An 11,378-nucleotide genomic window follows, 5' to 3' on the forward strand; every position below is an offset into this window, starting at 1 on the left:
CAGAATTTTATTGAGAATTGTTTCATGTGTATTCATTAGAGATGTTAGTCTGAAGTTTTCTTTCTTTGAAGTGTCTTTGTCTGGTTTTAGAATCAGGGTGATATTGACCTTATGGAATGAATTTGGAAGAACTTCCTCTTTTTCTATTTCCTGAAATAGATTGTAGAAAATTGGTATTAGTTTTTGTTTAAAGATCTTGTAAAACTTGGCTGTATATCTGTTCAGTTCTGGACTTTTCTTGTTTTATAATATTTTGTTGACTTTTTCTATTTCCTCACTTGATATTGGTCTGTTTAAGTTGTGTATATCCTCCTGACTCAATCTGGGGAGGTCATATGACTTTAGGAATTTATCGATGCCTTCACTATATTCTAATTTATTAAAGTATAAGGTTTAAAAATAATTTCTAACTATCTTCTGTATTTTTGTAGTATCTGTTGTGATATTGCCCCTTTCATCACGTATGCTAGTAATTTGGGTTCTCTATATTCTTCTCTTCGTTAGCATGGCTAAGGGTCTGTCAATCTTATTTATTTTTTTCAAAGAACCAATTTTAGTTTTGTCAATTTTTTGATTGTTTCTTTTGTTTTGATTTCAGCTCTGATTTTAATTATTCCTTGCCTTCTACTGCTTTTGCTGCTGGTTTGTTCTTCTTTTTCTAGGGCTTTGAGATGTAGTGTGAGGTCATTTATTTGTTGGCTTTTTCTTCTTTTAAGGAACGAACTCCATGCAATAAATTTTCCTCGTAGTACTGCATTCATAGTGTCCCATAGATTTTGATGTGTTGTCTCTGTGTTCTCATTTACCGCAAAGAATTTTTTAATTTCCTCCTTGATGTCTTCTGTAACCCATTCTTCATTGAGTAGCATATTGTTCATTCTCCATGTGATGTAGGAATTTTTCTTCCTTATTTTATTGTTGACTTCTAATTTAATTCCATTATGATCAGATATAATTTATGGTAGTATCTCTTCTCTTTTTTATTTGCTAAGACTTGCCCTGTGGCAAAATATATGGTCTATATTTGAGAAGGTTCCATGTGCTGCTGAGAAAAAAGTGTATCTGCTTGATGTTGGATGATATTTTCTATGTATGTTAATTAAGCCTAAGTTATTAATTGTGTTATTGAGTTCTATAGTTTCTTTATTCAACTTGTGTTTGGAAGATCTATCTAGTGGTAAGAGAGGTGTGTTAAAGTCACCCATGATTTTTGTGTTGCGACTATTTGACTCTTGAACTTGGGAAGTGTTTGTTTGATGAACATAACTGCACCATTGTTTGGGGCATATATATCAGTAATTGTTATGTCTTGTTGTTGTATGGTTTCCTTGAGCCATATGTAGTGTCCTTATTTATCCCTTTTGATTAACTTTGGCTTGAAGTCTACTTTATTTGATATGAGTATGAATTCCCCTGCTTGCTTATAAGGTCCATGTGAATGGTCTGATTTTTCCCAAACTTTCACCTTCAGTCTGTGTATGTCTTTTCTTATCAAATGAGTCTCCTATAGGCATCATATTGTTGGATTTTTTAAACCCAGTCTAGTAGCCTATGTCTTTTGAATGGTGAGTTTAAGCCATTAACATTTAGGATTACTATGAGATATGGTTTATATTTCCAGCCATACTTGTGGTTTTTTATTGTTGTTGTTGTTATTTAACTTGACTTGATTTTCCTCTTTGATTATTTTTTTCCTTTAGTTTTCTACCACCCACTGTTGGGTTTTTATTGTTATTTTTCATTTCTTCTTCATGAAATGTTTTGCCAAGGATGTTTTGAAGCACTGGTTTTCTATTTGCAAATTCTTTTAACTTTCGTTTATCATGGAAGGTTTTTACTTCATCTTCATATCTGAAGCCTAATTTTGCTGGATACAAGATTCTTGGTTAAAAACCATTATATCTTTCAGCCTTTGAAATATGTTATTCCAGGATCTTCTAGCTTTCAGGATATGTGTGAAAAGATCAGCCATTAGCCTAGTTGGTTTCCCCTTCTATGTAATCTTCTTTCTTCCTCTTGTGGCTTTTAAAATTTTTTTCTTGTTCTGTATGTTGGGCAGAATCACCTCGGTTACACACTCACGTTTTTACATAATGGCATATTAGTGACTGTTGTATTCTGCTACCTTTCCTATCCCCTACTATCTCCCCTCCCCTTCCCTCCCATCTTCCCTCTCTATCCCATCTGCTATTATTCCATTCTCTCCCTTGTTTTTTTTTCTTTTTCCCCTTTCCCCTCACAAACTCTTATATGTAATTTTGTATAACAATGAGGGTCTCCTTCCATTTTCATACAGTTTCCCTTTTCTCTCCCTTTCCCTCCCACCACTCGACTCTGTTTAATGTTAGTCTTTTCCTCATGCTCTTCCTCCCTGCTCTGTTCTTAGTTGCTCTCCTTATATCAAAGAAGTCATTTGGCATTTGTTTTTTAAGGATTGGCTAGCTTCACTTAGCATAATCTGCTCTAATGCTATCCATTTCCCTGCAAGTTCCATGATTTTGTCGTTTTTTAGTGCTGCATAATACTCCATTGTGTATAAATGCCACATTTTTTTTTATCCATTCATCTATTGTAGGGAATCTAGGTTGATTCCAGAGTCTAGCTATTGTAAATTGTGCTGCTATGATCATTGATGTGGCAGTATCCTTATAGTATGCTCTTTTAATGTTCTCAGGGAATAGTCCAAGAAGGGCGTTAGCTGGGTCAAATGGTGGTTCCATTCCCAGCCTTCCCAGGAATATCCATACTGCTTTCCATATTGGTCACACCAATTTGCAGTCCCACCAGCAATGTACAAGTGTACCTTTTTTCCCCAAATCCTCACCAGCACTTATTGTTGTTTGACTTCATAATGACTGCCAATCTTACTGGAGTGAGATGGTATCGTAGGGTGGTTTTGATTTGCATTTCTCTGACTGCTAGAGATGGTGAGCATTTTTTCATGTACTTGTTCATTGATTGTATGTCCTCCTCTGAGAAGTGTCTGTTCAGGTCCTTGGCCCATTTGTTGATTGGGTTATTTGTTATCTTATTGTCTAATTTTTTGAGTTCTTTGTATACTCTGGATCTTAGGGCTCTATCTGAAGTGTGAGGAGTAAAAATTTGTTCCCAGGATATAGGCTCTCGATTTACCTCTTTTATTGTTTCTCTTGCTGAGAAAAAAACTTTTTAGTTTAAGTAAGTCCCATTTGTTTATTCTTGTTATTAACTCTTGGGCTATGGGCATCCTATTAAGGAATTTGGAGCCCGACCCCACAGTATGTAGATTGTAGCCAACTTTTTCTTCTATCAGACACAGTGTCTCTGATTTGATATCTAGCTCCTTGATCCATTTCGAGTTAACTTTTGTGCATGTCGAGAGAAAGGGATTCAGTTTCATTTTGTTGCAAATGGATTTTCAATTTTCCCAGCACCATTTGTTGAAGATGTTATCCTTCCTCCATTGCATGCTTTTAGCCCCTTTATCAAATATAAGAAAGTTTTACTTTTGTGGATTGGTTTCTGGGTCCTCTATTCTGTACCATGGTCCACCCGCCTGTTTTAGTACCAGTACCACGCTGTTTTTGTTACTATTGCTTTGTAGTACAGTTTGAACTCTGGTATCATTATACCTCCAGATTCACACTTCCTGCTTAGATTTGCTTTTGCTATTCTGGGTCTTTTGTTTTTCCATATGAATTTCATGATTGCTTTATCTATTTCTACAAGAAATGCCATTAGGATTTTGATTGGCATCACATTATACCTGTAGAGAACTTTGGGTAATATTGCCATTTTGATGATGTTAGTTCTGCCTATCCATGAACAGGGTACATTTTTCCATCTTCTAAGATCTACTTCTATCTCTCTCTTTGGGGTTCTGTAGTTTTCATTGTATAAATATTTCACCTCTTTTGTTAGATTGATTCCCACGTATCTTATTTTCTTTGAGGATATTGTGAATGGAGTGGTTTTCCTCAATTCTGTTTCAGAAGTTTTGTTGCTGATATACAGGAATGACTTTGATTTATGCGTGTTGATTTTATATCCTGCCATTTGCTGAATTCATTTATTAACTCTAGCAGTTTCTTTGTAGACCCTTTGGGTCTGTTAAATATATTATCATGTCATCCACAAATAGCGATAATTTAAGTTCTTCTTTTCCTATTTTTATGCCTTTAATTTCTTTTGTCTGTCTAATTGCTCTGGCTAGTATTTCAAGAACTAAATTGAATAGAAGTGATGATAGAGGGCATCCCTGTCTTGTTCCAGATTGTAGAGGAAATGCCTTCAGTTTTTCTCCATTTAGGATGATGCTAGCCTGAGTTTTAGCATATATAGGTTTTACCATGTTGAGGTAAGTTACTGTTATCCCTAGTTTTTCTAGTGTTTTGAAAATAAAGGGATGCTGTACTTTGTCGAATGCTTTTTCTGCATCTATCAAGATGATCATATAGTTCTTTAAGTCTATTGATGTGGTGGATTACATTTATTGATTTCCGTATATTGAACCAGCCTTGCAAATCAGGGATGAATCCTATTTGATCATGATGCACAATTTTTTTGATATGCTTTTGTATTCGATTCGCCAGGATTTTATTGAGAATCTTTGCATCCAAGTTCATTAGAGATATTGGTCTGTAGTTTTCTTTCTTTGAAGTGTCTTTGTCTAGTTTGGGGATCAGGGTGATGTTGGTCTCATAGAATGAACTTGGAAGAACTCCTTCTTTTTCTATTTCTTGAAATAGCTTGAAAAGTATTGGCATTAATTCTTCTTTGAAGGTTTTGTAGAACTCCGCTGTATACCCATCCAGTCCAGGGCTTTTTTTGGTTGGTAGTTTTTTGATGGCTTCTTCTATTTCTTCCTTTGTTATTGGTCTGTTTAAATTGTGTGTGTCTTCCTGACTCAATCTGGGCAGATAGTATGACTTAAGAAATTTATCGATATCTTCACTATCTTCTATTTTATTGGAATATAGGGTTTCAAAATACTTTCTAATTATCTTCTGTATTTCTTTAGTGTCTGTTGTGATATTGCCTTTTTCATTCCATATGTTAGTAATTTGAGTTCTCTCTCTTCTTCTCTTCGTTAGCATGGCTAAGGGCCTGTCAATCTTATTTATTTTTTCAAAGAACCAACTTTTAGTTCTTTCAATTTTTTCAATTTTTTTTTGTTTCAATTTCGTTGATTTCTGCTCTCATTTTAATTATTTCTTGTCTTCTACTACATTTGCTATTGTTTTGCTCTTCCTTTTCTAGGTTTTTGAGGTGTAGTGTGAGTTCATTTATTTGTTGTTTTTTTCTTTTTTTGAGGAAAGAACTCCAAGAAATAAATTTCCCTCTTAAAACTGCTTTCATTGTGTCCCATAGATTTCAGTATGTTGTGTCTGTATTGACACAAATGTGTCTCTAAGAATTTTTTTATTTTGTCCTTTATGTCTTCTGTAACCCATTGATCATTCAGTAACATATTGTTCATTTTCTATGTGATATAGGATTTTTCCTGCCTTCTTTTATCATTGATTTCCAGTTTCATTCCATTATGATCTGATATGGTGCATGGTATTATCTCCATGCCTTTATATTTACTAAGAGTTGCCCTATAGCATAATATATGGTCTATCTTTGAGTAGGATCCATGTGCTGCTGAGAAGAACGTGTATCCACTTGATGATGGTTGATATATTCTATATATGTTGGTTACGTCTAGGTTATTGATTGTGCTATTGAGTTCTATAGTTTCTTTATTCAGCTTTTGTGTACAGGATCTGTCTAATGGCGAGAGCAGTGTGTTGAAGTCACCCATAATTATTGTGTTGTAGTCTATTTGACTCTTGAACTTGAGGAGAGTTTGTTTTATGAACGTTGCAGCACCATTGTTTGGTGCATACAAATTGATAATTGTTATGTCCTGTTGGTGGATTGTTCCTTTTAACAGTATATAGTGTCCTTCTTTATCCCTTTTGATTAACTTAGGTTTGAAGCTGATTTTATTCGATATGAGTATGGGCACTCCTGCTTGCTTCTGAGGGCCGTGTGAGTGGTATAATTTTTCCCAACCATTTATCTTTAGCCTGTGTATATCTTTTCCTATCATATGAGTCTCCTGAAGGCAGCATATTGTTGGATTTGTTTTTTTGATCCAGTTTACTAGCCTATGTCTCTTGATTTGTGAGTTTAGGCCATTAACACTTAAGGTTACAATTGAAATATGATTTGTACTTCCAGTCATGTTTATTTATTTATTTATTTTAGTTTGGCTAGTTTTTACTTTTTGGTTATTTTCCTCCCCCTTTACTGAGATACCTCCCGCTGTTGGTTTTGGGCACTATTTTTCAATTCCTCTTCTTGTAGTATTTTGCTCAAAATGCTTTGCAGTGCTGGTTTTCTGGCTGCGAATTCTTTTAGCTTTTGTTTATCGTGAAAGATTTTAATTTCATTGTCAAATTTGAAGATTAATTTTGCTGGATACAGTATTCTTGGTTGGAATCCATTATTTTTCAGCATTTGAAATACATTGTTCCAGGATCTTCTTGCTTTCAAAGTCTGTGATGAAAAATCAGTCATTAACCTAACTGGTTTACCCCTGAATGTAATCTGCCTCCTTTCTCTCGTAGCTTTTAATATTCTCTCCTTTTTCTGTATGTTGACTATCTTCATAATTATATGTCTTGGTGTTGGTCTATTACGGTTTTGAATGCTTAGGGTGCTGTAGGCTTCCTGGATTTGGCAATCCATTCCATCTTTCATTTATGGAAAGTTTTCTAGAATTATTTCATTAATAGGTTGTCCATTTCTTTGGTTTGATTCTGTATGCCTTCTTCTATCCCGATGACTCTCAAATTTGGATTTTTTATGACATCCCATATCTCTTGAATAGATTGCTCGTGGGATTTAAGCATCTTTTCTGTGTTGACTATATTCTTTTCAAGTTGATAAACTTTGTCTTCATTATCTGTTTTTCTGACTTTTACTTGATCTAGTCTATTTGTAATATTCTCGTTTGAGTTTTTAATTTGGTTTATAGTTTCCTGCATTTCTAGGATTACTGTTTGATTTTTTTAAGATCTCTGTCTCCTGGTAAAGCTCGTTCTTTGCCATTTGAATTTGTGTGTTTAATTCATTTTCAAAATATACTTTTATTGCTTGGACTTGCTGTCTCATGTCTTCTCTAATATTCCTTTCCATCTGAGTTAGGTATGCCTTTAGTTCTTTCCCTATCTATGTTTCTGATGCTTCTAGGTCCTCCTGTAGATTTAAGTTGTCCTGCATTGTTTGTACTCCTTTTTTCCCCTTGTTTATTCATGATGTTCACGTTACTTTCCAGCTCTATTTGATTGCTGTGTTTCTGCTCTCTTCTATAGATTTGTTTTGGTTTTGTATATCTCTGTTGTCTCTCCTTTGTGTTGGTAGACTATGCCTGCTAAAGTGGAAAGTGGATTCCCCTGGGAAGGAATTCCGACCGCCAAGCTCCAGTGACGTCACCTCTCTGCTATGGCGGGCCCCAGGCTCCTTGCCGGGGTGTCCGAATGGGGGGGGGACTGGACTGACTCTGGTTGGTTTCAGCTCCCGCCACCGGCGGGCTGGCGGTCTCCAGCCGCCCAGTCGCGCGGGCAGCCTGCGGGTTATCGGTGGCCAGCGGGGTGGGGGGGTGGACTTCAGCCGCCCAGACTCGCGGGCAGCAGGCCGGCTGTCGCTCGTGGGCGGGCGATCTCTAGCTGCCCAGTCACGACGTCGGTCGCAGGCAGGCAGGTAGTCTCCAGCTGCCCAGTCGCGCTGGCAGCCAGGGGGCGATCGGCCACCAGCGGGCGGGCGGACTCCAGCCGCCCAGTCCCGCCATCGGTCACCAGCGGGCGGGCGGGCGTTCTCTAGCCACCCAGTCACGCTGGCAGCGGGTGGGCTGTCGTCGGCGGGCGTGCTGTCTCCAGCTGCCCGGTTGCGAGGGCCTGGCCTCTAGTCCCCTGGTTTCTCCTGTTAGTCCTGGTTTCTCCTGCTAGACCATATTTCCCCTGAGTGATGCCTCTCGGCAGTTCAAACTGTACTCTGGGCCTGCCCTTTGTTGGGTGTGGAGGGTGGCTATTGGGAACCCCGGCACTCTATTGTTTTGATTTTTTCTGCTTGCCCCTCCCCCAGCACTGGCAAGACAGGTTTCGTTTTTGCCCTGATGGGAGGGGGAGTTGAAGGTCAGGTGTCTCTAGTTTTCCCCGCATCTTTATGCAGGCTCGCTCTGATAATCCCTCCCCCAGAAAGCCTAGAAGAGATTTTATGCGAATTCCCCGCTGTATGGGAGATGAGCTGAGTAACACGCACCTGTTTTATTGTTGCAATGTGTCGGAGAGTGGCAGTGGTTACTTCAGCTCTCCAAGATGGTGGCAGCTGGTTTCCTTGGTGGAGTTTCCATTGTGGGGGAGAGAACTGTACTGCTTCTTTCCCCGTCTGAAATCCCGAACTCAGCTTGGGGCTCAGTGCGGGCCCAGCTGGCAGGATTCCACAGAATCTGCAGCAATGTTTCTCTCTGCTTGCTGGATGCTTCTCGGGTGGGGCCCCGCCATCTGTAGCCACAGGGCGGGCACACACCTCTTTTCTTGTTGCAATGTGTCGGAGAGTGGTGGTGGTTACTTCCATGATTCAGTTCTTAAAGTCCTATTTCATGCAAACTACTTGGATTCACATATGTTGGGATTGTAAGAACCAGTGAGGGAAGGGTAGATGAGAATGGATGAGAAGAGAGAAAAAAAAAAAAAACTCTTAGAATTCTGTTTTCTTTTCTTCCAGTAGGTGGCATTGTCTATTCCAAGCTTGTGTTTCTTCCCTCAAGTAACCAGTGTGAGAGGGCTTGAGCATCTTCCTGGAGCCTCCCTGCTCTTCATTTCTCTTGAATTGAAGTTGTACAGTTGTAGTTCCATGTTAATAGCCATGCCCCCCAACTCTCTGTACAGTTGCAGTTCCATGTTGATAGCTATGCCCCCCAAAAGATTTTGAGAAAGGTTTTGAGTTATTACATCTGGGGGTGGTAGAATTGGAAACCTGGTACCTGACTAGCTACAGAACTATGCTGGTAGCCATGCCCACCAAGAGATGGCGAGAAAGGTTTTCCAAGATGGATTCCATCTATTTCCTCCATTGGGTGTTTGGTGAGGTGTGGGGTGCTGGGGTGACCTTGTGCTGGGGCCAGAACTCAGTCTGGTGACCCACATGGGAGCGGAGTATAGTCTGGTGATCTACAGTTCTGTAGAAGTGCTGCTAGTGGACATGTGTGTTTGTTCAGACTGTGGGCTTTGGGGCCAGAGTCTGGAGTCTGACCAGCAAGCAAAGCCTCTGCATTCTGTGTCACGCTCGCCGATCCAGTGGAATCTGCAAAAGATTCCCTGAATGATATCCTGTCATATGCTCTGAGATGTAGTTTTTCATTGAGGCAGGACCCTGTGGAGAAGCATTTTGACAGTTTTCTCGGATTCGTGCACAGAGCCACCAGAAGCAGTATGTCCTCTACTCCACCATCTTTGCTCCTTGGTTTAGTTTTAAATGCGACCAATCCTTTTTCCCTTGAAGTTTTTACAATTCTATCCTTAATCTACAGGTTGTGCATTTTTTATAATGTTTCTAGGTATGGATGCATTGTGATTTTTGTATAATTTGATTCCTTTTGTCTCTTTTATTTGAATTTCTATCTCATTCTTAAGGTTTGAAAATTTTTACAATATTATTCATTGAAAAGATCATGAATCCCTTTATCCTTTATCTATCTCAATGAATCTTAAGTTTGGTATTTTAATGATATCCCAGATTTCTTGAATATCATTTATTTTTTATTTATCTTTAGATAGAATTTCTTTATGTTTACTGAAGTGATCTTTCACTTCCTGTATTTTACCCCCCCAATTTTGCTTTTTACATCTTTTTAGGTAATAGAACATTTTAACTATGAAATTCCTAAATTATGTTTCTACATATCCTCCATGGTAGTGTCCATGGAGTCGGTTGTTGAAGCATTATTGGTTTGGGGTTGATTTGTTCACTTTCTTTTTCATACCATTTCTATGACTACCCATCTATTGGTATAGTTCTCACTTCTTTATTAATGGAGGGACTACTTGTGAGTTTCTTTCTCTTAAGAGCCCTGGATTGATAGAATATCCAAATATTTATTTACTTTTTTTTAAGAGAGTAAGTTAAACACTAAAAAAAGAAAAGCCTATAAAATGGGGAAATGACTGCTAAGATAGGAGAAGAGTTGTTCTCAGTGGGAGGCTGAGGTAGGAATACATGAATACAAAGCTAGCCTGAGCAACTTAGTGAGGATCTAAGCAACTTAGTGAGGCCCTAAGCAACTTAGTGAGACCCTGTCTCTAAATAGAATATCAAAAAAGGACTGGAGATATAGCTCAATGTTTAAGTACCCTTGGGTTTAATCCCTGGTACCAAAAATAAACAAACAAACAAACAAATAAAATAGGAGGAAATATAAAGGACACTAACTATAATGATCTTTTAGAGTGTTGTGACCACTTCCTACAGACATACCATCTCCACAAAGGATCCCAATTGGATTGAAAAAAAAGAGAATCACCTTGGAGCAAGAAACATATGCTACCCATCATTCCATATTTACATATTTTCAATTTCATAATTTTTTCACAATAATTATTTCTACAAGTTAACATACCTCAGAATTGCTCATTCATCTTTTCAGAAAATCCCAGAAGAGGGGATATTTCACAGGGCATCTGGCCCAATCTTTTCATCAGTATATGTGTGGAAAGGGAAAAAAAGAAGCTCTGGGGGAGGTAGGAAGTAAAAAATACATCTAGAATTTTGAATCTCTAAACATATCATCATTGAATGTTCCTTATGGCCCTTGATTGGTTTCCATTAACAATTGTACTACAAAAGATATTTGGGTACCTAATTCAATGTATTATATAAATGTCTAAATATACCACAATGAAATCTATTATTCTTTATAATTATTATAAACCAATAAATAAGGCCTTTGGGAAAAATTATGGAAATGTGAATGGATATAAATGTAGTCATAAAACAGTTGATAATACAGAGATCTTGTCCATTTTTTCACTGATACTGATATTGGTAATGTAAGGAAATGTGCTTATTTTCTTATGTTAGTATGGGAGAAAAGGGGGAAAATGAGCAATTGAAGTGAATGATATTATTACTAATACAGTGGCATTAATACTTTAATTATTAGGTAATTATTCATATCATTAGAGTAATCAAACTATTTTTTTTACATTTCTGTTATGTTCAGATCATAAAGAACTAAAAAATGAATTATTTCAATCAATGAGACTTTATGGTTGTAAGAAGCCAAAAACTTTGTACATTTCCCCTGGAAATCTGAGCAAACAACTAATGGAAGTGCTGGCTTGCAGCTAAAT

The sequence above is a fragment of the Callospermophilus lateralis genome, chromosome 8 (genome assembly GCF_048772815.1).
Source record: "Callospermophilus lateralis isolate mCalLat2 chromosome 8, mCalLat2.hap1, whole genome shotgun sequence".
NCBI lineage: Eukaryota > Metazoa > Chordata > Mammalia > Rodentia > Sciuridae > Callospermophilus > Callospermophilus lateralis.